Below are 24,179 nucleotides of genomic sequence, written 5' to 3' on the forward strand. Positions count from 1 at the left end.
CTCTCTCTCTGTATATTTAATCCCTCTCTCTCGAGGTATATTTAATCTCCCTCACTCTCTGTATATTTAGTCCCTCTCTCTCTTTGTATATTTATTCCCTCTCTCTCTCTCTCTGTATATTTAGTCCCTCTGTCTCCCTCTCTGTATATTTAGTCCCCTCTCTCTCCCTATATATTTAGTCTCCCGCTCTCTCTCTCTCTCTGTATATTTAGTCTCCCTCTCTCTGTGTGTATTTATTCTCCCTCGCTCTCTGTATATTTAGTCTACCTCTGTCTACCTGTATATTTAGTCATGCTCTCTGTATATTTAGTCCCTCTCTCTCTCTCTCTCTGTATATTTAGTCCGTCTCTCTCTCTCTGTACATTTAATCCCTCTCGCTCTCTGTATATTTAGTCCCTCTCTCTCTATATAGATAGAGATATATATATATATATATTGTCCCTCTCTCTCTCTGTATATTTAGTCCCCCTCTCTCTCCCTATATATTTAGTCTCCTGCTCTCTCTCTCTCGGTATATTTAGTCCCTCTCTCTCTGTACATTTATTCCCTCTCCCTCTCTGTATATTTAGTCCCTCTCTCTCTGTATATTTAGTCCCTCTCTCTCTCTCTGTATATTTTGTCCCCCTCTCTCTCTCTCTCTCTCTCTGTATATGTAGTCCCTCTCTCTCTCTGTACATTTAATCCCTCTGTCTCTCTGTCTCTGTATGATTAGTCCCTCACTCTCTCTGTGTATTTAGTCCCTCTCTCTAGATATATTTTGTCCCCCTCTCTCTCTGTATATTTAGTCCCCCTCTCTCTCTGTATATTTAGTCCCTCTCTCTCTCTCTCGGTATATTTAGTCCCTCTCTCTATCTCTGTCTCTTTAGTCTCCTCTCTCTAGATATATTTAGGCCCCCTCTCTCTCTCTCTCTCTGTATATTTAGACCCACTCTCTATCTGTACATTTAGTCCCTGTCTCTCTGTATATTTAGTCCCACTCTCTCTCTGTATATTTAGTCCCTCTCACTTTCTGTATACTTAGTCTCTCTCTCTCCCTATATATTTAGTCCCCCTCTCTCTCCCTACATATTTAGTCCCTCTCTCTCTCTCTCTCTGTATATTTAGTCCCTCTCTCTCTCTCTATATATATATATCTCTACATATATATATTTAGTCCCTCTCTATCTGTATATTTCGTCTCCCTCTCTCTCTATATATTTAATCTCCCTCACTCTCTGTATATTTAGTCCCTCTCTCTCTGTATATTTAGTCCCTCTCTCTCTGTATATTTCGTCTCCCTCTCTCTCTATATATTTAATCTCCCTCACTCTCTGTATATTTAGTCCCTCTCTCTCTATGTATATTCAGTCCCTCTCTCTCTCTCTGTACATTTAGTCCCTCTGTCTCCCTCTCTGTACATTTAGTCCCTCTATCTCCCTCTCTGTACATTTAGTTCCTCTCTCTCTCTGTATATTTAGTTCCTCTCTCTCTCTGTATATTTGGTCCCTGTCTCTCTGTATATTTAGTCCCCCTCTCTCTCTGTATATTTAGTCCCTCTCTCTTTTTGTATATTTAGTCTCTCTCACCCCCTATATATTAAGTCCCCCTCTCTCTCCCTATATATTTAGTCCCTCTCTCTCTCTCTCTTTCTCTGTATATTTAGTCCCTCTCTCTCTCTCTCTCTCTCTCTGTATATTTAGTCCCTCTCCCTCTCTCTGTATAGTTAGTCCCTCTCTCTCTTTGTACATTTAGTCCCTCTGTCTCTGCCTCTGTATATTTAGTCCCCCTCTCTCTATATATATATTTAGTCCCTCTAGCTCTCTCTGTGTCTATTTGCTCTCCCTCTCTCTCTGGAAATTTAGTCTACCTCTCTCTCCTTGTATATTTAGTCCCGCTCTCTCTGTATATTTAGTCACCTTCTGTCTTTATATATTTAGTCCCTCTCTCTCTCTCTCTGTATATTTAGTCCCTCTCTCTCTGTACATTTAGTCCCCCTGTCTCTCCTGATATATTTAGTCTCCCGCTCTCTCTCTTTATATTTAGTCTGCCTCTCTCTCCCTGTATATTTAATCCCGCTCTCTCTGTATATTTAGTCCCTCTCTCTCTCTCTCTCTGTATATTTACTCAATCTCTCTCTCTCTGCATACTTAGTCCCTCTGTCTGTAAATTTAGTCCCTCTCTCTCTGTATATTTAGTCCCCCTGTCTCTCCCTATATATTTTGTCTCCCGCTCTCTCTCTTTATATTTAGTCTCCCGCTCTCTGTGTATATTTAGTCCCTCTCTCTTTCTGTATATTTAGTCTCTCTCTCTCCCTATATATTTGGTTCCCCCCTCTCTCTCCCTACATATTTAGTCCCTCTCTCTCTCTGTATATTTCATCTCCCTCTCTCTCTATGTATTTAATCTCCCTCACTCTCTGTACATTTAGTCCCTCTCTCTCTATGTATATTTACTCCCTCTCTCTCTCTGTATATTTAGTCCCTCTGTCTCCCTCTCTGTATATTTAGTCCCTCTCTCTCTCTGTATATTTAGTCCCTCTCTCTCTATGTATATTAGTCCCTCACTCTCTCTCTGTACATTTAGTCCCTCTGCCTCCCTCTCTATATATTTAGTCCCTCTCTCTCTGTATATTTAGTCCCCCTCTCTCTCTGTATATTTAGTCCCCCTCTCTCTCTGTATATTTAGTCCCCCTCTCTCTCTGTATATTTAGTCCCCCTCTCTCTGTATATTTAGTCCCCCTCTCTCTCTGTATATTTAGTCCCCCTCTCTCTCTGTATATTTAGTCCCTCTCTCTCTCTCTGTAAATTTAGTCCCCCTCTCTCTGTATATTTAGTCCCTCTCTCTCTGTATATTTAGTCCCCCTCTCTCTCTCTCTGTATATTTAGTCTCCTTCTCTCTTTCTATATTTAGTCCCCCTCTCTCTCTCTCTCTCTCTCTCTGTATATTTAGTCCCTCTCTCTCTGTATATTTAATCCCTCTCTGTCTCTGTACATTTAGTCCCTCTCTATCTCTCTGCATATTTAGTCTCCTCTCCCTACATATATATTTAATCTCCCTCACTCTCTGCATAATTAGTCCCTCTCTCTCTGTATATTTAGTCCCTCTCTCTCTCTCTCTCTCTGTATATTTAGTCCCTCTCTCTCTCTGTACATTTAGTCCCTCTCTCTCTGTATATTTAGTCCCCCTCTCTCTCTCTGTATATTTAGTCTCCTTCTCTCTTTCTATATTTAGTCCCTCTCTCTCTCTCTCTCTCTCTCTCTGTATATTTAGTCCCTCTCTCTCTCTGTATATTTAATCCCTCTCTGTCTCTGTACATTTAGTCCCTCTCTATCTCTCTGCATATTTAGTCTCCTCTCCCTACATATATATTGAATCTCCCAAACTCTCTGCATAATTAGTCCCTCTCTCTCTGTATATTTAGTCTCCTTCTCTCATTCTATATTTAGTCACCCCCTCTCTCTCTCTCTCTGTATATTTAGTCCCTCTCTCTCTCTGTATATTTAGTCCCTTTCTCTCTCTCTGTACATTTAGTCCCTCTGTATGTTTAGTCCCTCTCTCTCTCTGTATATTTAGTCCCTCTCGCTCTCTCTCTGAATATTTAGTCCCTCTCTCTCTTTGTATATATAGTCCCCCTCTCTCGCTCTGTATATTTAGTCCCCCTCTCTCTCTGTATATTTAGTCCCCCTCTCTCTCTGTATATTTAGTCCCCCTCTCTCTCTGTATATTTAGTCCCCCTCTCTCTCTGTATATTTAGTCCCTCTCTCTCTCTCTCTCTGAATATTTAGTCCCTCTCTCTCTATCTCTGTATATATAGTCATAGAACATAGAACATAGAACAATACAGCGCAGTACAGGCCCTTCGGCCCACGATGTTGCACCGAAACAAAAGCCATCTAACCGACACTATGCCATTATCATCCATATGTTTATCCAATAAACTTTTAAATGCCCTCAATGTTGGCGAGTTCACTACTGTAGCAGGTAGGGCATTTCACGGCCTCACTACTCTTTGCGTAAAGAACCTACCTCTGACCTCTGTCCTATATCTATTACCCCTCAGTTTAAAGTTATGTCCCCTCGTGCCAGCCATTTCCATCCGCGGGAGAAGGCTCTCACTGCCCACCCTATCCAACCCCCTGATCATTTTGTATGCCTCTATTAAGTCTCCTCTTAACCTTCTTCTCTCCAACGAAAACAACCTCAAGTCCATCAGCCTTTCCTCATAAGATTTTCCCTCCATACCAGGCAACATCCTGGTAAATCTCCTCTGCACCCGCTCCAAAGCCTCCACGTCCTTCCTATAATGCGGTGACCAGAACTGTACGCAATACTCCAAATGCGGCCGTACCAGAGTTCTGTACAGCTGCAACATGACCTCCCGACTCCGGAACTCAATCCCTCTACCAATAAAGGCCAACACTCCATAGGCCTTCTTCACAACCCTATCAACCTGGGTGGCAACTTTCAGGGATCTATGTACATGGACACCTAGATCCCTCTGCTCATCCACACTTTCAAGAACTTTACCATTAGCCAAATATTCCGCATTCCTGTTATTCCTTCCAAAGTGAATCACCTCACACTTCTCTACATTAAACTCCATTTGCCACCTCTCAGCCCAGCTCTGCAGCTTATCTATATCCCTCTGTAACCTGCTACATCTTTCCACACTATCGACAACACCACCGACTTTAGTATCGTCTGCAAATTTACTCACCCACCCTTCTGCGCCTTCCTCTAGGTCATTGATAAAAATGACAAACAGCAACGGCCCCGGAACAGATCCTTGTGGTACTCCACTTGTGACTGTACTCCATTCTGAACATTTCCCATCAACCACCACCCTCTGTCTTCTTTCAGCTAGCCAATTTCTGATCCACATCTCTAAATCACCCTCAATCCCCAGCCTCCGTATTTTTTGCAATAGCCTACCGTGGGGAACCTTATCAAACGCTTTGCTGAAATCCATATACACCACATCAACTGCTCTACCCTCATCTACCTGTTCAGTCACCTTCTCAAAGAACTCAATAAGGTTTGTGAGGCATGACCTACCCTTCACAAAGCCATGCTGACTATCCCTGATCATATTATTCCTATCTAGATTATAAATCTTGTCTCTTATAATCCCCTCCAAGACTTTACCCACTACAGACGTGAGGCTCACCGGTCTATAGTTGCCGGGGTTGTCTCTGCTCCCCTTTTTGAACAAAGGGACCACATTTGCTGTCCTCCAGTCCTCTGGCACTATTCCTGTAGCCAATGATGACATAAAAATCAAAGCCAAAGGTCCAGCAATCTCTTCCCTGGCCTCCCAGAGAATCCTAGGATAAATCCCATCAGGTCCCGGGGACTTATCTATTTTCAGCCTGTCCAGAATTGCCAACACCTCTTCCCTACGTACCTCAATGCCATCTATTCTATTAGCCTGGGGCTCAGCATTCTCCTCCACAACATTATCCTTTTTCCTGAGTGAATACTGACAAAAAATATTCATTTAGTATCTCGCCTATCTCTTCAGACTCCACACACAACTTGCCATCCCTGTCCTTGACTGGTCCGACTATTACCCGAGTCATTCGCTTATTCCTGACATACCTATAGAAAGCTTTTGGGTTTTCCTTGATCCTTCCTGCCAAATACTTCTCATGTCCACTCCTTGCTCGTCTTAGCTCTCTCTTTAGATCCTTCCTCGCTACCTTGTAACTATCCATCGCCCCAACTGAAACTTCACACCTCATCTTCACATAGGCCTCCTTCTTCCTCTTAACAAGAGATTCCACTTCCTTGGTAAACCACGGTTCCCTCGCTCGACGCCTTCCTCCCTGCCTGACCGGTACATACTTATCAAGAACACGCAGTAGCTGATCCTTGAACAAGCCCCACTTATCCAGTGTGCCCAACACTTGCAGCCTACTTCTCCACCTTATCCCCCCCAAGTCACGTCTAATGGCATCATAATTGCCCTTCCCCCAGCTATAACTCTTGCCCTGCGGTGTATACTTATCCCGTTCCATCATTAACGTAAACGTCACCGAATTGTGGTCAATGTCCCCAAAGTGCTCTCCTACCTCCAAATCCAACACCTGGCCTGGTTCATTACCCAAAACCAAATCCAACGTGGCCTCGCCTCTTGTTGGCCTGCCAACATATTGTTTGAGGAAACCCTCCTGCACACACTGTACAAAAAACGACCCATCTATTGTACTCGAACTATATCTTTTCCAGTCAATATTTGGAAAGTTAAAGTCTCCCATAATAACTACCCTGTTACTTTCGCTCTTATCCAGAATCATCTTCGCCATCCTTTCCTCTACATCCCTAGAACTATTAGGAAGCCTATAAAAAACTCCCAACAGGGTGACCTCTCCTTTCCTGTTTCTAACTTCAGCCCATACTACCTCGGAAGAAGAGTCCCCATCTAGCATCCTCTCCGCCACCGTAATACTGCTCTTGACTAGCAGCGCCACACCTCCCCCTCTTTAGCCTCCTTCTCTGAGCTTACTAAAACACCTAAACCCCGGAACCTGCAACATCCATTCCTGTCCCTGCTCTATCCATGTCTCCGAAATGGCCACAACATCGAAGTCCCAGGTACCAACCCATGCTGCCAGTTCCCCTACCTTGTTTCGTATACTCCTGGCATTGAAGTAGACACACTTCAAACCACCTACCTGAACACTGGCCCCCTCCTGCGACGTCAAATCTGTGCTCCTGACCTCTATACTTTCATTCTCCCTTACCCTAAACCTACAATCCAGGTTCCCATGCCCCTGCTGCATTAGTTTAAACCCCCCCAAAGAGCACTAACAAATCTCCCCCCCAGGATATTTGTGCCCCTCAGGTTCAGATGTAGACCATCCTGTCTGTAGAGTCCCTCTCTATCTCTCTGTATATTTAGTCCCTCTCTCTCTCTGTATATTTAGTCCCTGTCTCTCTCTGTATATTTGGTCCCTCTCTCTCCCTATATGTTTAGTCCCCCTCTCTCTCTCTCTCTGTATATTTCATCTCCCTCTCTCTGTCTATATTTAGTCTCCCTCCCTCTCTGTATATTTAATCTCCCTCTCTGTCTGTATATTTAGTCCATCTCTCTGTATATTTAGTCCCTCGCTCTCTCTCTGCATATTTAATCCAGCTCTCTCTTTCTGTATATTTAATCTCTCTCTCTCTGTATATTTAATCCCTCTTTATCTCTCTGTATATTTAGTGTCCTCTCTCTCTGTGCATATTTCGTCCCTCTCTCTCTGTATATTTCGTCCCTCTCTCTTTCTCTCTGTACATTTAGTCCCTCTGTCTCTCTCTATGTATATTTTGTCCATTTCTCTCTATGTATTTAGTCCCTCGCTCTTTCTGTATATTTAGTCTCTCTCTCTCCCTATATATTTAGTCCCCCCTCTCCCCCTATATATTAAGACCCCCCTCTCCCCCTATATATTATGTCCCTCTCTCTCTCTCTCTCTCTGTCTGTATATTTAGTCCCTCTGTCTCCCTCTCTGTATATTTAGTCCCTCTCTCTCTGTATATTTAGTCCCTCTCCCTCTCTCTCTGTATATTTAGTCCCTCTATCTCTGTATATTTAGTCCCACTGTCTCTCCCGATATATTTTGTCTCCCGCTCTCTCTTTATATTTAGTCTCCCTCTCTGTGTATATTTAGTCCCTCTCTCTTTCTGTATATTTAGTCTCTCTCTCTCCCTATATATTTAGTCCCCCTCTCTCTCTCTCTCTCTCTGTATATTTTGTCTCCCTCGCTCTCTATGTATTTAATCTCCCTCACTCTCTGTACATTTAGTCCCTCTCTCTCAATGTATATTTAGTCCCTCTCTCTCTCATTGTATATTTAGTCCCTCTCTCTCTCTCTGTATATTTAGTCCCTCTCTGCGGCTCTGCATATTTATTACTCCTCTCTCTCTCTGTACATTTAGTCCCTCTGTCTCCCTCTCTGTATATTTAGTCCCTCTCTCTCTCTCTGTACATTTAGTCCCTCTCTCTCTATCTCTGTATATTTAGTCCCTCTCTCTCTATATATATATATATTTAATCCCTCTCTCTCTCTCTGTATATTTAGTCCCTCTCCCTCTCTCTGTTCAGTTCGTCCCTCTCTCTCTTTGTACATTTAGTCCCTCTGTCTCTCCCTCTGTATATTCAGTCCCACGCTCTCTCTGTATATTTAGTCCCTCTCTCTCTGTATATTTAGTCCCCCTCTCTTTCTGTATATTTAATCACTCTCTCTCCCAAAATATCTCGTCCCCCTCTCTCTCCCTATATATTTAGTCTCCCTCTCTCTCTGTATATTTAGTCTGCCTCTCTCTCCCTGTATATTTAATCCAGCTCTCTCTGTATATTTAGTCCCTCTCTCTCTCGCTCTGTATATTTAGTCCCTCTCTCAATATATATATATATAGTCCCTCTCTCTCTCTCTGTATATTTAGTCCCTCTCTCTCTGTATATTTAGTCTGCCTCTCTCTCCCTGTATATTTAATCCAGCTCTCTCTGTATATTTAGTCCCTCTCTCTCTCTCTCTGTATATTTAGTCCCTCTCTCAATATATATATATATAGTCCCTCTCTCTCTCTCTGTATATTTAGTCTGCCTCTCTCTCCCTGTATATTTAATCCAGCTCTCTCTGTATATTTAGTCCCTCTCTCTCTCTCTGTATATTTAGTCCCTCTCTCAATATAAAAATATATAGTCCCTCTCTCTCTCTCTGTATATTTAGTCCCTCTCTCTCTGTATATTTAGTCTCTCTCTCTCTCTGTATATTTAGTCTCTCTCTCTCTGTATATTTAGTCTCTCTCTCCCCTCCTCCCCCCAGCCAGGTGGCATGGACCGCATGGGTCCAACTGTTGGAGGCTGGCACCTGGCCAGGTGGACCAACTCACTTGCCCTCGCACCCCCCCTCCCTGGCACGGGCCCCCCATCCTCCTCCCCGGCACGGACCCCCCCCCATCCCCGGCACGGACCCCATCCTCCTCCCCGGCATGGCCCCCCCATCCTCCTCCCCAGCACGGACCCCCATCCTCCTCCCCGGCACGGACCCCCCATCCCCCTCCCCGGCACGGCCCCCCCCATCCTCCTCCCAGCACGGGCCCCCCATCCTCCTCCCCGGCACGGGCCCCCCATCCTCCTCCCCGGCACGGGCCCCCCCAACCTCCTCCCCGGCACGGGCCCCCCCCCAACCTCCTCCCCGGCACGGACCCCGCCCCCCCCCAACCTCCTCCCCGGCACGGACCCCATCCTCCTCCCCGGCACGGGCCCCCCCAACCTCCACCCCGGCACGGACCCCGCCCCCCCCCAACCTCCTCCCCGGCACAGACCCCCCACCCCCCTCCCCGGCACGGACCCCAACCTCCTCCCCGGCACGGACCCCCCCCCCCCATCCCCCTCCCCGGCAAGGAACCCATCCTCCTCCCCGGCACGGACCCCATCCTCCTTCCCCGGCACGGAACCCCCCCATCCCCCTCCCCGGCACGGGCCCCCCATCCTCCTCCCCGGCACGGACCCCCCCCCCCCCCCCCCCCCCCCCGACCCCCCCATCCCCCTCCCCGGCACGGACCCCCCCCCCCTCCCGGCACTCCCCCGGAGCCCAGCCCACTCTAACCACCCCCCCGCCGCACACACACACACACAAAACCCTAGACACACCTCTCCCCACACATTCAGACTGCGGCCACGCCATCGCCTGCCCAGAGCCAACCCCCCAGGCCATCACTCACCTCCACGCTGGTCGGCGTGAACCTGGAGCACAGGTTCACGCCGATGAAAAGGAGGTTTGATTTACGTCGACGTGAACGGTCATCACGTCGACGGGACTTCGGCCCATCCGGAAGGGAGAATATCGGCAGGCCCAAAATCGGCTGCCTTGCGCAGACACGTGCCATTCTCCGACGTCAGCGGCGACATTAACGCCCCGCCGGCTTTTCTCCCTTCGGAGACTTCGGCAACCGGCGGGGGCGGGATTCACGGCGGCCAACGGCCATTCTCCGACCCGCTGGGGGGTCGGAGAATGACGCCCTTAGTCTCTTTCTCTCGCTCTGTATTTCTAGTCTCTCTGTATATTTAGTCCCTCTCTCTCTCTCTCTGTATATTTAGTCCCTCTCCCTCTCTGTATAGTTAGTCTCTCTCTTTGTACATTTAGTCCCTCTGTCTCTCCCTCTGTATTTAGTCCCCCTTTCTCTCCCTATATATTTAGTCCCTCTAGCTCTCTGTATATTTAGTCTCTCCCTCTCTCTGTATATTTAGTCTCCCTCTCTCTCTGTATATTTAGTCTCCCTCGCTCTCTGTATATTTAGTCTCCCTCGCTCTCTGTATATTTAGTCTACCTCGCTCTCCTTGTATATTTAGTCCCGCTCTCTCTGTATATTTAGTCTCCTTCTATCTTTATATGTTTAGTCCCTCTCTCTCTCTGTATATTTAGTCTCTCTCTCTCTGTACATTTAGTCCCTCTCTCTCTGTATATTTAGTCCATCTCTCTCTGTATATTTAGTCCCTCTCTCTCTGTATATTTAGTCCCTCTCTCTCTGTATATTTAGTCCCTCTCTCTCTGTATATTTAGTCCCTCTCTCTCTGTATATTTAGTCCCCCTCTCTCTGTATATTTAGTTCCTCTCTCTCTGTATATTTAGTCCCTCTCTCTCTGTATATCTAGTCCCTCTCTCTCTGTATATCTAGTCCCTCTCTCTCTGTATATCTAGTCCCTCTCTCTCTGTATATCTAGTCCCTCTCTCTCTGTATATTTAGTCCCTCTCTCTCTGTATATCTAGTCCCTCTCTCTCTGTATATCTAGTCCCTCTCTCTCTGTATATTTAGTCCCTCTCTCTCTGTATATTTAGTCCCTCTCTCTCTGTATATTTAGTCCCTCTCTCTCTCTGTATATTTAGTCCCGCTCTCTCTGTATATTTAGTCCCGCTCTCTCGGTATATTTAGTCTGCTTCTCTCTTTATATATTTAGTCCCTCTCTCTCTCTGTATATTTAGTCCGTGTCTCTCTCTGTATATTTAGTCTCCCCCCACTCTCTGTATATTTAGTCTACCTCTCTTTCCCTGTTCTTTAGTCCCACTCTCTCTGTATATTTAGCCTCTCTCTGTATATTTCACCCTCTCTCTCTGTATATTTAGTCCATCTCCCTCTGTATATATTTAGTCCCCCTCTCTCTCTCTATATATATATACATATATATTTAGTCTCTCTCTCTCTCTCTGCACATTTAGTCCCTCTCTCTCTCTCTCTCTGCACATTTAGTCCCACTCTCTCTTCCTATATATTTAGTCCCCCTCTCTCTCTCTGTATATTTAGTCCCTCTCTCTCTCTCTGTATATTTAGTCCCTCTCTCTCTCTCTGTGTATATTTAGTCCCTCTCTCTCTCTCTGTATATTTAGTCTCTTTCTCTCTCTGTATATTTATTCCATCTCTCTCTCTCTGTATATTTAGTCCCTCTCTCTCTCTCTGTGTATATTTAGTCCCTCTCTCTCGGCATATTTAGTCCTTCTCTCTCGGCATATTTAGTCTCTCTCTCGCTCTCTGTACATTTAGTCTACCTCTCTTTCCCGGTATATTTAGTCCCGCTCTCTCTGTATATTTAGTCTGCTTCTCTCTTTATATATTTAGTCCTCCTCTCTCTCTGTATATTTAGTCCCCCCCTCTCTCTCTCTGTATATTTATTCCCTCTCTCTCTCTGTATATTTAGTCTCCTTCTCTCTTTATATATTTAGTCTCTTGCTCTCTGTATATTTAGTCCCTCTCTCTCTTCCTGTATATCTAGTCTCTCTCTCTCTCTCTGTATATTTAGTCCCGCTCACTCTCTCTGTATATTTAGTCCCTCTCCATGTCTCTGTATATTTTGTCTCCTCTCTCTATAGATATTTAATCTTCCTCACTCTCGGCATATTTAGTCCCTCTCTCTCGGCATATTTAGTCCTTCTCTCTGTATATTTAGTCCCCCTCTCTCTCTGTATATTTAGTCTCTCTCTCTCTGTATATTTAATCTACCTCTCTTTCCCGGTATATTTCGTCCCGCTCTCTCTGTATATTTAGTCCCGCTCTCTCTGTATATTTAGTCTGCTTCTCTCTTTATATATTTAGTCCCCCTCTCTCTCTGTATATTTAGTCTCTCTCTCTGTATATTTAGTCCCACTCTCTCTCTGTATATTTAGTCTCTCTCTCTCTCTGTGTATATAGTCCCTCTCTCTCTCTGTATATATAGTCCCTCTCTCACTCTGTATATATAGTCCCTCTCTCTCTCTGTATATTTAGTCCCTCTCTCTCTCTCTGTATATATAGTGTCGCTCTCTCTGTATATTTAGTCTCTCTCTCTCTCTGTATATTTAGTCCCTCTCTCTCTCTCTGTATATTTAGTCTCTCTCTCTCTGTATATATAGTCCCTCTCTCTCTCTGTATATATAGTCCCTCTCTCTCTCTGTATATATAGTCCCTCTCTCTCTCTCTCTCTGTATATTTAGTCCCTCTCCATGTCTCTGTATATTTTGTCTCCTCTCTCTATAGATATTTAATCTTCCTCGCTCTCGGCATATTTAGTCCCTCTCTCTCGGCATATTTAGTCCTTCTCTCTGTATATTTAGTCCCCCTCTCTCTCTGTATATTTAGTCTCTCTCTCTCTGTATATTTAATCTACCTCTCTTTCCCGGTATATTTCGTCCCGCTCTCTCTGTATATTTAGTCCCGCTCTCTCTGTATATTTAGTCTGCTTCTCTCTTTATATATTTAGTCCCCCTCTCTCTCTGTATATATAGTCCCACTCTCTCTCTGTATATTTAGTCCCTCTCTCTCTCTCTGTATATATAGTCCCACTCTCTCTCTGTATATTTAGTCCCTCTCTCTCTCTCTGTATATATAGTCCCTCTCTCTCTCTGTATATTTAGTCCCTCTCTCTCTCTGTATATATAGTCCCTCTCTCTCTCTCTGTATATATAGTCCCTCTCTCTCTCTGTATATTTAGTCCCTCTCTCTCTCTGTATATATAGTCCCTCTCTCTCTCTCTGTATATATAGTCCCTCTCTCTCTCTGTATATTTAGTCCCTCTCTCTCTCACTGTATATATAGTCCCCCGCTCTCTGTCTATTTAGTCTCTCTCTCTCTCTGTATATTTAGTCCCTCTCTCTCTCTGTATATTTAATCCCTCTCTCTCTCTGTATATATAGTCCCTCTCTCTCTGTATATTTAGTCCCTCTCTCTCTCACTGTATATATAGTCCCCCGCTCTCTGTCTATTTAGTCTCTCTCTCTCTCTGTATATTTAATCCCTCTCTCTCTGTATATATAGTCCCTCTCTCTCTCTGTATATTTAATCCCTCTCTCTCTCTGTATATATAGTCCCTCTCTCTCTCTGTATATTTAGTCCCTCTCTCTCTCACTGTATATATAGTCCCTCTCTCTCTGTCTATTTAGTCTCTCTCTCTCTCTGTATATTTAATCCCTCTCTCTCTCTGTATATATAGTCCCTCTCTCTCTCTGTATATATAGTCCCTCTCTCTCTCTGTATATATAGTCCCTCTCTCTCTCTGTATATTTAGTCCCTCTCTCTCTCACTGTATATATAGTCCCTCTCTCTCTGTATATTTAGTCTCTCTCTCTCTCTGTATATTTAATCCCTCTCTCTCTCTGTATATATAGTCCCTCTCTCTCTCTGTATATATAGTCCCTCTCTCTCTCTGTATATATAGTCCCTCTCTCTCTCTGTATATATAGTCCCTCTCTCTCTCTGTATATATAGTCCCTCTCTCTCTCTGTATATTTAGTCCCTCTCTCTCTCACTGTATATATAGTCCCTCTCTCTCTGTCTATTTAGTCTCTCTCTCTCTCTGTATATTTAATCCCTCTCTCTCTCTGTATATATAGTCCCTCTCTCTCTCTGTATATATAGTCCCTCTCTCTCTCTGTATATATAGTCCCTCTCTCTCTCTGTATATATAGTCCCTCTCTCTCTCTGTATATATAGTCCCTCTCTCTCTCTGTATATATAGTCCCTCTCTCTCTCTGTATATTTAGTCCCTCTCTCTCTCTCTGTATATATAGTCCCTCTCTCTCTGTCTATTTAGTCTCTCTCTCTCTCTGTATATATAGTCCCTCTCTCTCTCTGTATATATAGTCCCTCTCTCTCTCTGTATATATAGTCCCTCTCTCTCTCTGTATATATAGTCCCTCTCTCTCTCTGTATATTTAGTCCCTCTCTCTCTCACTGTATATATAGTCCCTCTCTCTCTGTCTATTTAGTCTCTCTCTCTCTCTGTATATTTAATCCCTCTCTCTCTCTGTATATATAGTCCCTCTCTCTCTCTGTATATATAGTCCCTCTCTCTCTCTGTATATATAGTCCCTCTCTCTCTCTGTATATATAGTCCCTCTCTCTCTCTGTATATATAGTCCCTCTCTCTCTCTGTATATATAGTCCCTCTCTCTCTCTGTATATTTAGTCCCTCTCTCTCTCTCTGTATATATAGTCCCTCTCTCTCTGTCTATTTAGTCTCTCTCTCTCTCTGTATATATAGTCCCTCTCTCTCTCTGTATATTTAGTCCCTCTCTCTCTCTCTGTATATATAGTCCCTCTCTCTCTGTATTTTTAGTCCCTCTCTCTCTCTGTATATTTAGTCCCTCTCTCTCTCTGTATATATAGTCCCTCTCTCTCTCTGTATATATAGTCCCTCTCTCTCTCTGTATATATAGTCCCTCTCTCTCTCTGTATATATAGTCCCTCTCTCTCTCTCTGTATATATAGTCCCTCTCTCTCTCTGTATATATAGTCCCTCTCTCTCTCTGTATATTTAGTCCCTCTCTCTCTCTGTATATATAGTCCCTCTCTCTCTCTGTATATATAGTCCCTCTCTCCCTCTGTATATTTAGTCCCTCTCATTCTCTCTGTATATTTAGTCTCCCTCTCTCTCTGTATATTGAGGGGCTGGGCCAACGCCGGAGGAATTTCCACCCCGACAGCTGGCGCGGAAATGACATCCCCGGGCGGCGCATGCGCGGGAGCGTCAGTGGCCGCTGAAAGTTTCCCGCGCATGCGCAGTGGAGAGAGTCTCTTCCGCCTCCGCCATGGTGGAGACCGTGGCGGAGGAGGAAGGGAAAGAGTGCCCCCACGGCACAGGCCCGCCCGCGGATCGGTGGGCCCCGATCGCGGGCCTGGCCACCGTGGGGGCACCCCCCCGGGCCAGATCAGCCCGCGCCCCCCCCCCCCCAGGACCCCGGAGCCCGCCCACGCCGCCTTGTCCCACCGCTCAAAAGGTGGTTTAATCCACGCCGGCGGGACAGGCAATTTATCGGCGGGACTTCAGCCCATCCGGGCCGGAGAATCGAGCGGGGGGGGGCCCGCCAACCGGCGCGGCGCGATTCCCGCCCCCGCCGAATATCCGGTGCTGGAGACTTCGGCAACCGGCGGGGGCGGGATTCACGCCAGCCCCCGGCGATTCTCCGACCCGGCGGGGGGCGGAGAATGACGCCCCTGCTTTTTAAAGTCGTCAGCCAGTCGTGCTGGCTTACGCTGAGCAGGGAGGAGGTGAGCGGACTGTAGCGCAGCGCCCGGAGACCGGGGCGGCTTACCCGAGAAGGCTGCAGCCAAAGGGGGGGGCGAGGGAGAGTGTGCAGGTGGGAGGGGGTGGGGGGGAAGAGAGTGTGCAGGTGGGAGGGGGGTTGAGGGAGAGTGTGCAGGTCGGGGGGGGGGGGAAAGAGTGTGCAGGTGGGGGGGGAAGAGAGTGTGCAGGTGGGAGGGGGGGAGAAGAGAGTGTGCAGGTGGGAGGGGGGGTGCGTGAGAGTGTGCAGGTGGGGGGGGGGGTGAGGGAGAGTGTGCAGGTGGGAGGGGGTGGGGGGGAAGAGAGTGTGCAGGTGGGAGGGGGGTTGAGGGAGAGTGTGCAGGTGGGGGGGGGGGGAAAGAGTGTGCAGGTGGGGGGGGGGGAAGAGAGTGTGCAGGTGGGAGGGGGGGAGAAGAGAGTGTGCAGGTGGGGAGGGGGGGTGCGTGAGAGTGTGCAGGTGGGAGGGGGGGTGAGGGAGAGTGTGCAGGTGGGGGGGGGGGAAGAGAGTGTGCAAGTGGGAGGGGGGGGGAAGAGAGTGTGCAGGTGGGAGGAGGGGTGCGGGAGAGTGTGCAGGTGGGAGGGGGGGTGAGGGAGAGTGTGCAGGTGGGGGGGGGGGGAAGAGAGTGTGCAGGTGGGAGGGGGGGTGCGGAGAGAGTGTGCAGGTGGAGGGGGGTGCGGGAGAGTGTGCAGGTGGGAGGGGGGGTGAGGGAGAGTGTGCAGGTGGGGGGGGGGAAGAGAGTGTGCAGGTGGGAGGGGGGGTGCGGAGAGTGTGCAGGTGGGAGGGGGGGTGCGGGAGAGTGTGCAGGTGGGGGGGGGGAAGAGAGTGTGCAGGTGGGAGGGGGGTGAGGAGAGTGTGCAGGTGGGAGGGGGGGTGAGGGAGAGTGTGCAGGTGGGAGGGGGTGGGGGGGAAGAGAGTGTGCAGGTGGGAGGGGGGTTGAGGGAGAGTGTGCAGGTGGGGGGGGGGGAAAGAGTGTGCAGGTGGGGGGGGGGGAAGAGAGTGTGCAGGTGGGAGGGGGGAGAAGAGAGTGTGCAGGTGGGAGGGGGGGGTGCGTGAGAGTGTGCAGGTGGGAGGGGGGGTGAGGGAGAGTGTGCAGGTGGGGGGGGGGGGAAGAGAGTGTGCAAGTGGGAGGGGGGGGGAAGAGAGTGTGCAGGTGGGAGGAGGGGTGCGGGAGAGTGTGCAGGTGGGAGGGGGGGTGAGGGAGAGTGTGCAGGTGGGGGGGGGGGGAAGAGAGTGTGCAGGTGGGAGGGGGGTGCGGGAGAGTGTGCAGGTGGGAGGGGGGGTGCGGGAGAGTGTGCAGGTGGGAGGGGGGGTGAGGGAGAGTGTGCAGGTGGGGGGGGGAAGAGAGTGTGCAGGTGGGAGGGGGGTGCGGGAGAGTGTGCAGGTGGGAGGGGGGGTGCGGGAGAGTGTGCAGGTGGGGGGGGGGGAGAGAGAGTGTGCAGGTGGGAGGGGGGTGAGGGAGAGTGTGCAGGTGGGAGGGGGGGTGAGGGAGAGTGTGCAGGTGGGAGGGGGGGTGAGGGAGAGTGTGCAGGTGGGGGGGCGGGAGAGTGTGCAGGTGGGAAGGGGGTGAGGGAGAGTGTGCAGGTGGAAGGAGGGTGAGGGAGAGTGTGCAGGTGGGAGGGGGGGTGAGGGAGAGGCTGCAGGTGGGGAGGGGGGTGAGGGAGAGTGTGCAGGTGGGAGGGGGGTGAGGAGAGTGTGCAGTTGGGAGGGGGGGTGAGGGAGAGGCTGCAGATGGGGGGGGGCGGGAGAGTGTGCAGGTGGGAAGGGGGGTGAGGGAGAGTGTGCAGGTGGGAGGGGGGGTGAGGGAGAGGCTGCAGGTGGGAGGGGGTGAGGGAGAGTGTGCAGGTGGGAGGGGGGTGAGGGAGAGTGTGCAGGTGGGAGGGGGGGGTGAGGGAGAGTGTGCAGGTGGGGGGGGGGGAAGAGAGTGTGCAAGTGGGAGGGGGGGGGAAGAGAGTGTGCAGGTGGGAGGAGGGGTGCGGGAGAGTGTGCAGGTGGGAGGGGGGGGTGAGGGAGAGTGTGCAGGTGGGGGGGGGGGAAGAGAGTGTGCAGGTGGGAGGGGGGGTGCGGGAGAGTGTGCAGGTGGGAGGGGGGGGTGCGGGAGAGTGTGCAGGTGGGAGGGGGGGTGAGGGAGAGTGTGCAGGTGGGGGGGGGAAGAGAGTGTGCAGGTGGGAGGGGGGTGCGGGAGAGTGTGCAGGTGGGAGGGGGGGTGCGGGAGAGTGTGCAGGTGGGGGGGGGAAGAGAGTGTGCAGGTGGGAGGGGGGTGAGGGAGAGTGTGCAGGTGGGAGGGGGGGTGAGGGAGAGTGTGCAGGTGGGAGGGGGTGGGGGGGAAGAGAGTGTGCAGGTGGGAGGGGGGTTGAGGGAGAGTGTGCAGGTGGGGGGGGGGGGAAAGAGTGTGCAGGTGGGGGGGGGGAAGAGAGTGTGCAGGTGGGGAGGGGGGGAGAAGAGAGTGTGCAGGTGGGAGGGGGGGTGCGTGAGAGTGTGCAGGTGGGAGGGGGGGTGAGGGAGAGTGTGCAGGTGGGGGGGGGGGGAAGAGAGAGTGTGCAAGTGGGAGGGGGGGGGAAGAGAGTGTGCAGGTGGGAGGAGGGGTGCGGGAGAGTGTGCAGGTGGGAGGGGGGGGTGAGGGAGAGTGTGCAGGTGGGGGGGGGGGGGAAGAGAGTGTGCAGGTGGGAGGGGGGGTGCGGGAGAGTGTGCAGGTGGGAGGGGGGGTGCGGGAGAGTGTGCAGGTGGGAGGGGGGGTGAGGGAGAGTGTGCAGGTGGGGGGGGGGAAGAGAGTGTGCAGGTGGGAGGGGGGGTGCGGGAGAGTGTGCAGGTGGGAGGGGGGGTGCGGGGAGAGTGTGCAGGTGGGGGGGGGGGAAGAGAGTGTGCAGGTGGGAGGGGGGTGAGGGAGAGTGTGCAGGTGGGAGGGGGGGTGAGGAGAGTGTGCAGGTGGGAGGGGGGGTGAGGGAGAGTGTGCAGGTGGGGGGCGGGAGAGTGTGCAGGTGGGAAGGGGGGTGAGGGAGAGTGTGCAGGTGGAAGGAGGGTGAGGGAGAGTGTGCAGGTGGGAGGGGGGGTGAGGGAGAGGCTGCAGGTGGGAGGGGGGTGAGGGAGAGTGTGCAGGTGGGAGGGGGTGAGGGGAGAGTGTGCAGTTGGGAGGGGGGGGTGAGGGAGAGGCTGCAGATGGGGGGGGGCGGGAGAGTGTGCAGGTGGGAAGGGGGGTGAGGGAGAGTGTGCAGGTGGGAGGGGGGTGAGGGAGAGGCTGCAGGTGGGAGGGGGTGAGGGAGAGTGTGCAGGTGGGAGGGGGGTGAGGAGAGTGTGCAGGTGGGAGGGGGGGGGTGAGGGAGAGGCTGCAGGTGGGGGGGGCGGGAGAGTGTGCAGGTGGGAAGGGGGGTGAGGGAGAGTGTGCAGGTGGGAGGGGGGTGAGGGAGAGTGTGCAGGTGGGAGGGGAGTGAGGGAGAGTGTGCAGGTGGGAGGGGGGGTGAGGAGAGGCTGCAGGTGGGAGGGGGGGTGAGGAGAGTGTGCAGGTGGGAGGGGGGTGAGGGAGCAGCGTGCAGGTGGGAGGGGGGTGAGGGAGCAGTGTGCAGATGGGAGGGGGGTGAGGGAGAGTGTGCAGGTGGGAGGGGGGGTGAGGGAGAGTGTGCAGGTGGGAGGGGGGGTGAGGGAGAGTGTGCAGGTGGGAAGGGGGGTGCGGGAGAATGTGCAGGTGGGAGGGGGGTGAGGGAGAGTGTGCAGGTGGGAGGGGAGTGAGGGAGAGTGTGCAGGTGGGAGGGGGGGTGAGGGAGAGGCTGCAGGTGGGAGGGGGGGTGAGGGAGAGTGTGCAGGTGGGAGGGGGGTGAGGGAGCAGCGTGCAGGTGGGAGGGGGGTGAGGGAGCAGCGTGCAGATGGGAGGGGGAGTGAGGGAGAGTGTGCAGGTGGGAGGGGGGTGTGAGGGAGAGTGTGCAGGTGGGAGGGGGGGTGAGGGAGAGTGTGCAGGTGGGAGGGGGTGAGGGAGAGTGTGCAGGTGGGAGGGGGGGCAGGAGAGTGTGCAGGTGGGGGGGGGTGAGGGAGAGTGTGCAGGTGGGGGGGGGGGTGAGGGAGAGTGTGCAGGTGGGAGGGGGGTGAGGGAGAGTGTGCAGGTGGGAGGGGGATGAGGGGGAGTGTGCAGGTGGGGGGGGTGAGGGAGAGTATGCAAGTGGGTGGGGGGGTGAGGGAGAGTGTGCAGGTGGGAGGAGGGGTGAGGGAGAGTGTGCAGGTGGGGGGAGGGGGGCGGGAGAGTGTGCAAGTGGGGGGGGGGTGAGGGAGAGTGTGCAGGTGGGGGGGGTGAGGGAGAGTGTGCAAGTGGAGGGGGGGTGAGGGAGAGTGTGCAGGTGGGAGGGGGGTGAGTTTGAGTGTGCAGGTGGGGGGGGAGTGCGGGAGAGTGTGCAAGTGGGGGGGGGGTGAGGGAGAGTGTGCAGGTGGGGGGGGTGAGGGAGAGTGTGCAGGTGGGAGGGGGTGAGGGAGAGTGTGCAGGTGGGGGGGGTGAGGGAGAGTGTGCAGGTGGGGGGGGGTGAGGGAGAGTGTGCAAGTGGGAGGGGGGGTGAGGGAGAGTGTGCAGATGGGAGGGGGTGAGGGAGAGTGTGCAGGTGGGAGGGGGGTGAGGGAGAGTGTGCAGGTGGGGGGGGTGCGGGAGAGTGTGCAGGTGGGATGGGGGTGCGGGGGAGTGTGCAAGTGGGGGGGGTGAGGGAGAGTGTGCAGGTGGGGGGGGTGAGGGAGAGTGTGCAGGTGGGAGGGGGTGAGGGAGAGTGTGCAGGTGGGAGGGGGTGAGGGAGAGTGTGCAGGTGGGAGGGGGTGAGGGAGAGTGTGCAGGTGGGAGGGGGATGAGGGAGAGTGTGCAGGTGAGGGGGGTGAGGGAGAGTGTGCAAGTGGGATGGGGGGTGAGGGAGAGTGTGCAGGTGGGAGGGGGTGAGGGAGAGTGTGCAGGTGGGAGGGGGGTGAGGGAGAGTGTGCAGGTGGGGGGGGTGAGGGAGAGTGTGCAAGTGGGAGGGGGGGTGAGGGAGAGTGTGCAGGTGGGAGGGGGTGTGAGGGAGAGTGTGCAGGTGGGGGGGATGCGGGTGAGTGTGCAGGTGGGAGGGGGGGTGAGGGAGAGTGTGCAGGTGGGAGGGGGGTGAGGGAGAGTGTGCAGGTGGGGGGGGTGAGGGAGAGTGTGCAAGTGGGAGGGGAGGTGAGGGAGAGTGTGCAGGAAGGGGGGGTGAGGGAGAATGTGCAGGTGGGAGGGGGGATGCGGGGTGAGTGTGCTGGTGGGGGGGGGGTGATGGAGAGTGTGCAGGTGGGGAGGGGGGTGATGGAGAGTGTGCAGGTGGGAGGGGGGGTGAGGGAGAGTGTGCAGGTGGGAGGGGGGGTGAGGGAGAGTGTGCAGGTTGGGGGGATGCGGGAGAGTGTGCAGGTGGGAGGGGGAGTGAGGGAGAGTGTGCAGGTGGGAGGGGGAGTGAGGGAGAGTGTGCAGGTGGGGGGGGTGCGGGAGAGTGTGCAGGTGGGAGGGGGGGTGAGGGAGAGTGTGCAGGTGGGGGGGGTGAGGGAGAGTGTGCAGGTGGGAGGGGTGGTGAGGGAGAGTGTGCAGGTGGGGGGGGTGAGGGAGAATGTGCAGGTGGGAGGGGGGGTGAGGGAGAGTGTGCAGGTGGGGGGGGTGCGGGAGAGTGTGCAGGTGGTGGGGGGGTGGGAGAGTGTGCAGGTGGGGGGGTTGGAGAGTGTGCAGGTAGGGGGGGTGAGGGAGAGTGTGCAGGTGGGGGGGGTGCGGGAGAGTGTGCAGGTGGGAGGGGGGGTGAGGGAGAGTGTGCAGGTGGGGGGGGTGCGGGAGAGTGTGCAGGTGGGGGGGGTGCGGGAGAGTGTGCAGGTGGGAGGGGGGGTGAGGGAGAGTGTGCAGGTGGGGGGGGTGCGGGAGAGTGTGCAGGTGGGAGGGGGGTGAGAGGAGAGTGTGCAGGTGGTGGGGGGTGCGGGAGAGTGTGCAGGTGGGAGGGGGGGTGAGGGAGAGTGTGCAGGTGGGGGGGGTTGGAGAGTGTGCAGGTAGGGGGGGTGAGGGAGAGTGTGCAGGTGGGAGGAGGGTGTGGGAGAGTGTGCAGGTGGTGGGGGGTGCGGGAGAGTGTGCAGGTGGGGGGGTTGGAGAGTGTGCAGGTAGGGGGGGTGAGGGAGAGTGTGCAGGTGGGAGGAGGGTGTGGGAGAGTGTGTAGGTGGGGGGGGGGGGGTGCGGGAGAGTGTGCAGGTGGGAGGGGGGGTGAGGGAGAGTGTGCAGGTGGGGGGGTGGGAGAGTGTGCAGGTGGGGGGGTGAGGGAGAGTGTGCAGGTGGGGGTGGTGCGGGAGAGTGTGCAGGTGGGTTGGGGGGTGAGGGAGAGTGTGTAGGTGGGGGGGGGGTGCGGGAGAGTGTGCAGGTGGGAGGGGGGGTGAGGGAGAGTGTGCAGGTGGGGGGGGTGCGGGAGAGTGTGCAGGTGGGTTGGGGGGTGAGGGAGAGTGTGTAGGTGGGGGGGGGGGGGTGCGGGAGAGTGTGCAGGTGGGAGCGGGGGTGAGGGAGAGTGTGCAGGTGGGGGGGGTGCGGGAGAGTGTGCAGGTGGGAGGGGGGTGGGAGAGAGTGTGCAGGTGGGGTGGTGGGGGTGAGGGAGAGTGTGCAGGTGGGGGGGTGCGGGAGAGTGTGCAGGTGGGAGGGGGGGTGCGGGAGAGTGTGCAGGTGGGAGGGGGGGTGCGGGGAGAGTGTGCAGGTGGGAGGGGGGTGAGGGAGAGTGTGCAGGTGGGGGGGGGGAGGGAGAGTGTGCAGGTGGGAGGGGGTGAGGGAGAGCGTGCAGGTGGGAGGGGGGTGAGGGAGAGTGTGCAGGTGGGAGGGGGTGAGGGAGAGTGTGCAGGTGGGAGGGAGGTGAGGGAGAGTGTGCAGGTGGGGGGTTGGGAGAGTGTGCAGGTGGGGGGGGGTGAGGGAGAGTGTGCAGGTGGGGGGGGGTGAGGGAGAGTGTGCAGGTCGGAGGGGGTGTGAGGGAGTGTGTGCAGGTGGGGAGGGGGAGTGAGGGAGCGGAGTGCAGGTCGGAAGGGGGTGAGGGAGAGTGTGCAGGTGGGGGGGGGTGGGAGAGTGTGCAGGTGGGGGGTGGGAGAGTGTGCAGGTGGGGGGGTTGGAGAGTGTGCAGGTGGGAGGGGGGTGAGGGAGAGTGTGCAGGTGGGAGGGGGGGGTGGGAGAGTGTGCAGGTGGGGGGGGTGAGGGAGAGTGTGCAGGTCGGGAGGGGGGTGAGGGAGTCTGTGCAGGTGGGGGGGGGGGTGAGGGAGAGTGTGCAGGTGGGGGGGGGGGTGAGGGAGAGTGTGCAGGTGGGGGGGGGGGGTGAGGGAGAGTGTGCAGGTCGGTGGGGGGGTGAGGGAGTGTGTGCAGGTGGGGGGGGGTGAGGGAGAGTGTGCAGGTCGGAGGGGGGGTGAGGGAGTGTGTGCAGGTGGGGGGGGGCGGTGAGGGTGCGGAGTGCAGGTCGGAAGGGGGTGAGGGAGAGTGTGGAGGGTGTCGTCCATCCGCGGATGCCACAGGTCAGCCGCCCTGATATGGCAGGACGGTGACGAGGACACGGCCGCAGGGTGCGTGTGGCTGATGGGCACAGGCGAGTGGCACACTGGTGAGCAGTACGGTGTGAAGTGACCGTTCGGCGCACCCAGTGACCAGGTGTTAGGCTGGCTGCGTGTCTGCAGTGCGACCAGGGCACCGGGACACACAGGTAGCCCCCCTCTCTGTCTCTATCTCTGTATATTTAGTCCCCCTCTCTCTGTATATTTAGTCCCTCTCTCTCTGTATATTTAGTCTCTCTCTCTCTCTGTATATTTACTCTCTCTCTCTGTATAGTTAGTCCCTCTCTCTCTCTCTCTGTATATTTAGTCTCTCTCTCTCTCTCTCTCTCTCTTTCTCTGTATATTTAGTCTCTCTCTCTCTATCTCTGTATATTTAGTCCCTCTCTGTATATTTAGTCCCTCTCTCTCTGTATATTTAGTCACTCTCTCTCTCGCTCTCTGTATATTTAGTCCCTCTCTCTCTGTATATTTAGTCTCTCTCTCCCTCTCTCTGTATATTAAGTCCCTCTCTCTCTCTCTCTGTATATTTAGTCTCTCTCTCTCTCTGTATATTTACTCTCTCTCTCTCTCTGTGTAGTTAGTCCCTCTCTCTCCCTCTCTGTATATTTAGTTGCTCTCTCTCTCTCTGTATATTTAGTCCCTCTCTTTATCTCTGAATATTTAGTCCCTCTCTCTCTCTCTCTCTCTCTGTCTATTCAGTCCCGCTCTCTCTCTGTCTGTATATTTAGTGCCCCCCCCTCTCTGTCTATCTCTCTCTCTGTATATTTAGTCCCTCTCTCTCTCTCTGTATATTTAGTGCCTCTCTCTCTCTCTCTGTATAGTTAGTCTCCCTCTCTCTCTGTATATTTAGTCTCTCACTCTCTCTCTGTATATTTAGTCCCTCTCACGCTCTCTGTATATTTAATCCCCACTCTCTCTCTCTCTCTCTCTCTCTGTATAGTTAGTCTCCCTCTCGCTCTGTATATTTATTCCCTCTCTCTCTCTCTGTATTTTTAGACTCTCACTCTGTATATTTAGTCTCTCTCTCTGTATATTTAGTCTCTCTCTCTCTCTGCATATTTAGTCCCTCTCTCTCTCTGTATATTTAGTCCCTCTCCCTCTCTCTGTATATTTAGTCCCTCTCTCTATCTCTGTATATTTAGTCCATCTCTCTCTGTATATTTAGTCCCT

This window comes from Scyliorhinus torazame, chromosome X (genome assembly GCF_047496885.1).
Source record: "Scyliorhinus torazame isolate Kashiwa2021f chromosome X, sScyTor2.1, whole genome shotgun sequence".
NCBI classification, from domain to species: Eukaryota; Metazoa; Chordata; class Chondrichthyes; order Carcharhiniformes; family Scyliorhinidae; genus Scyliorhinus; species Scyliorhinus torazame.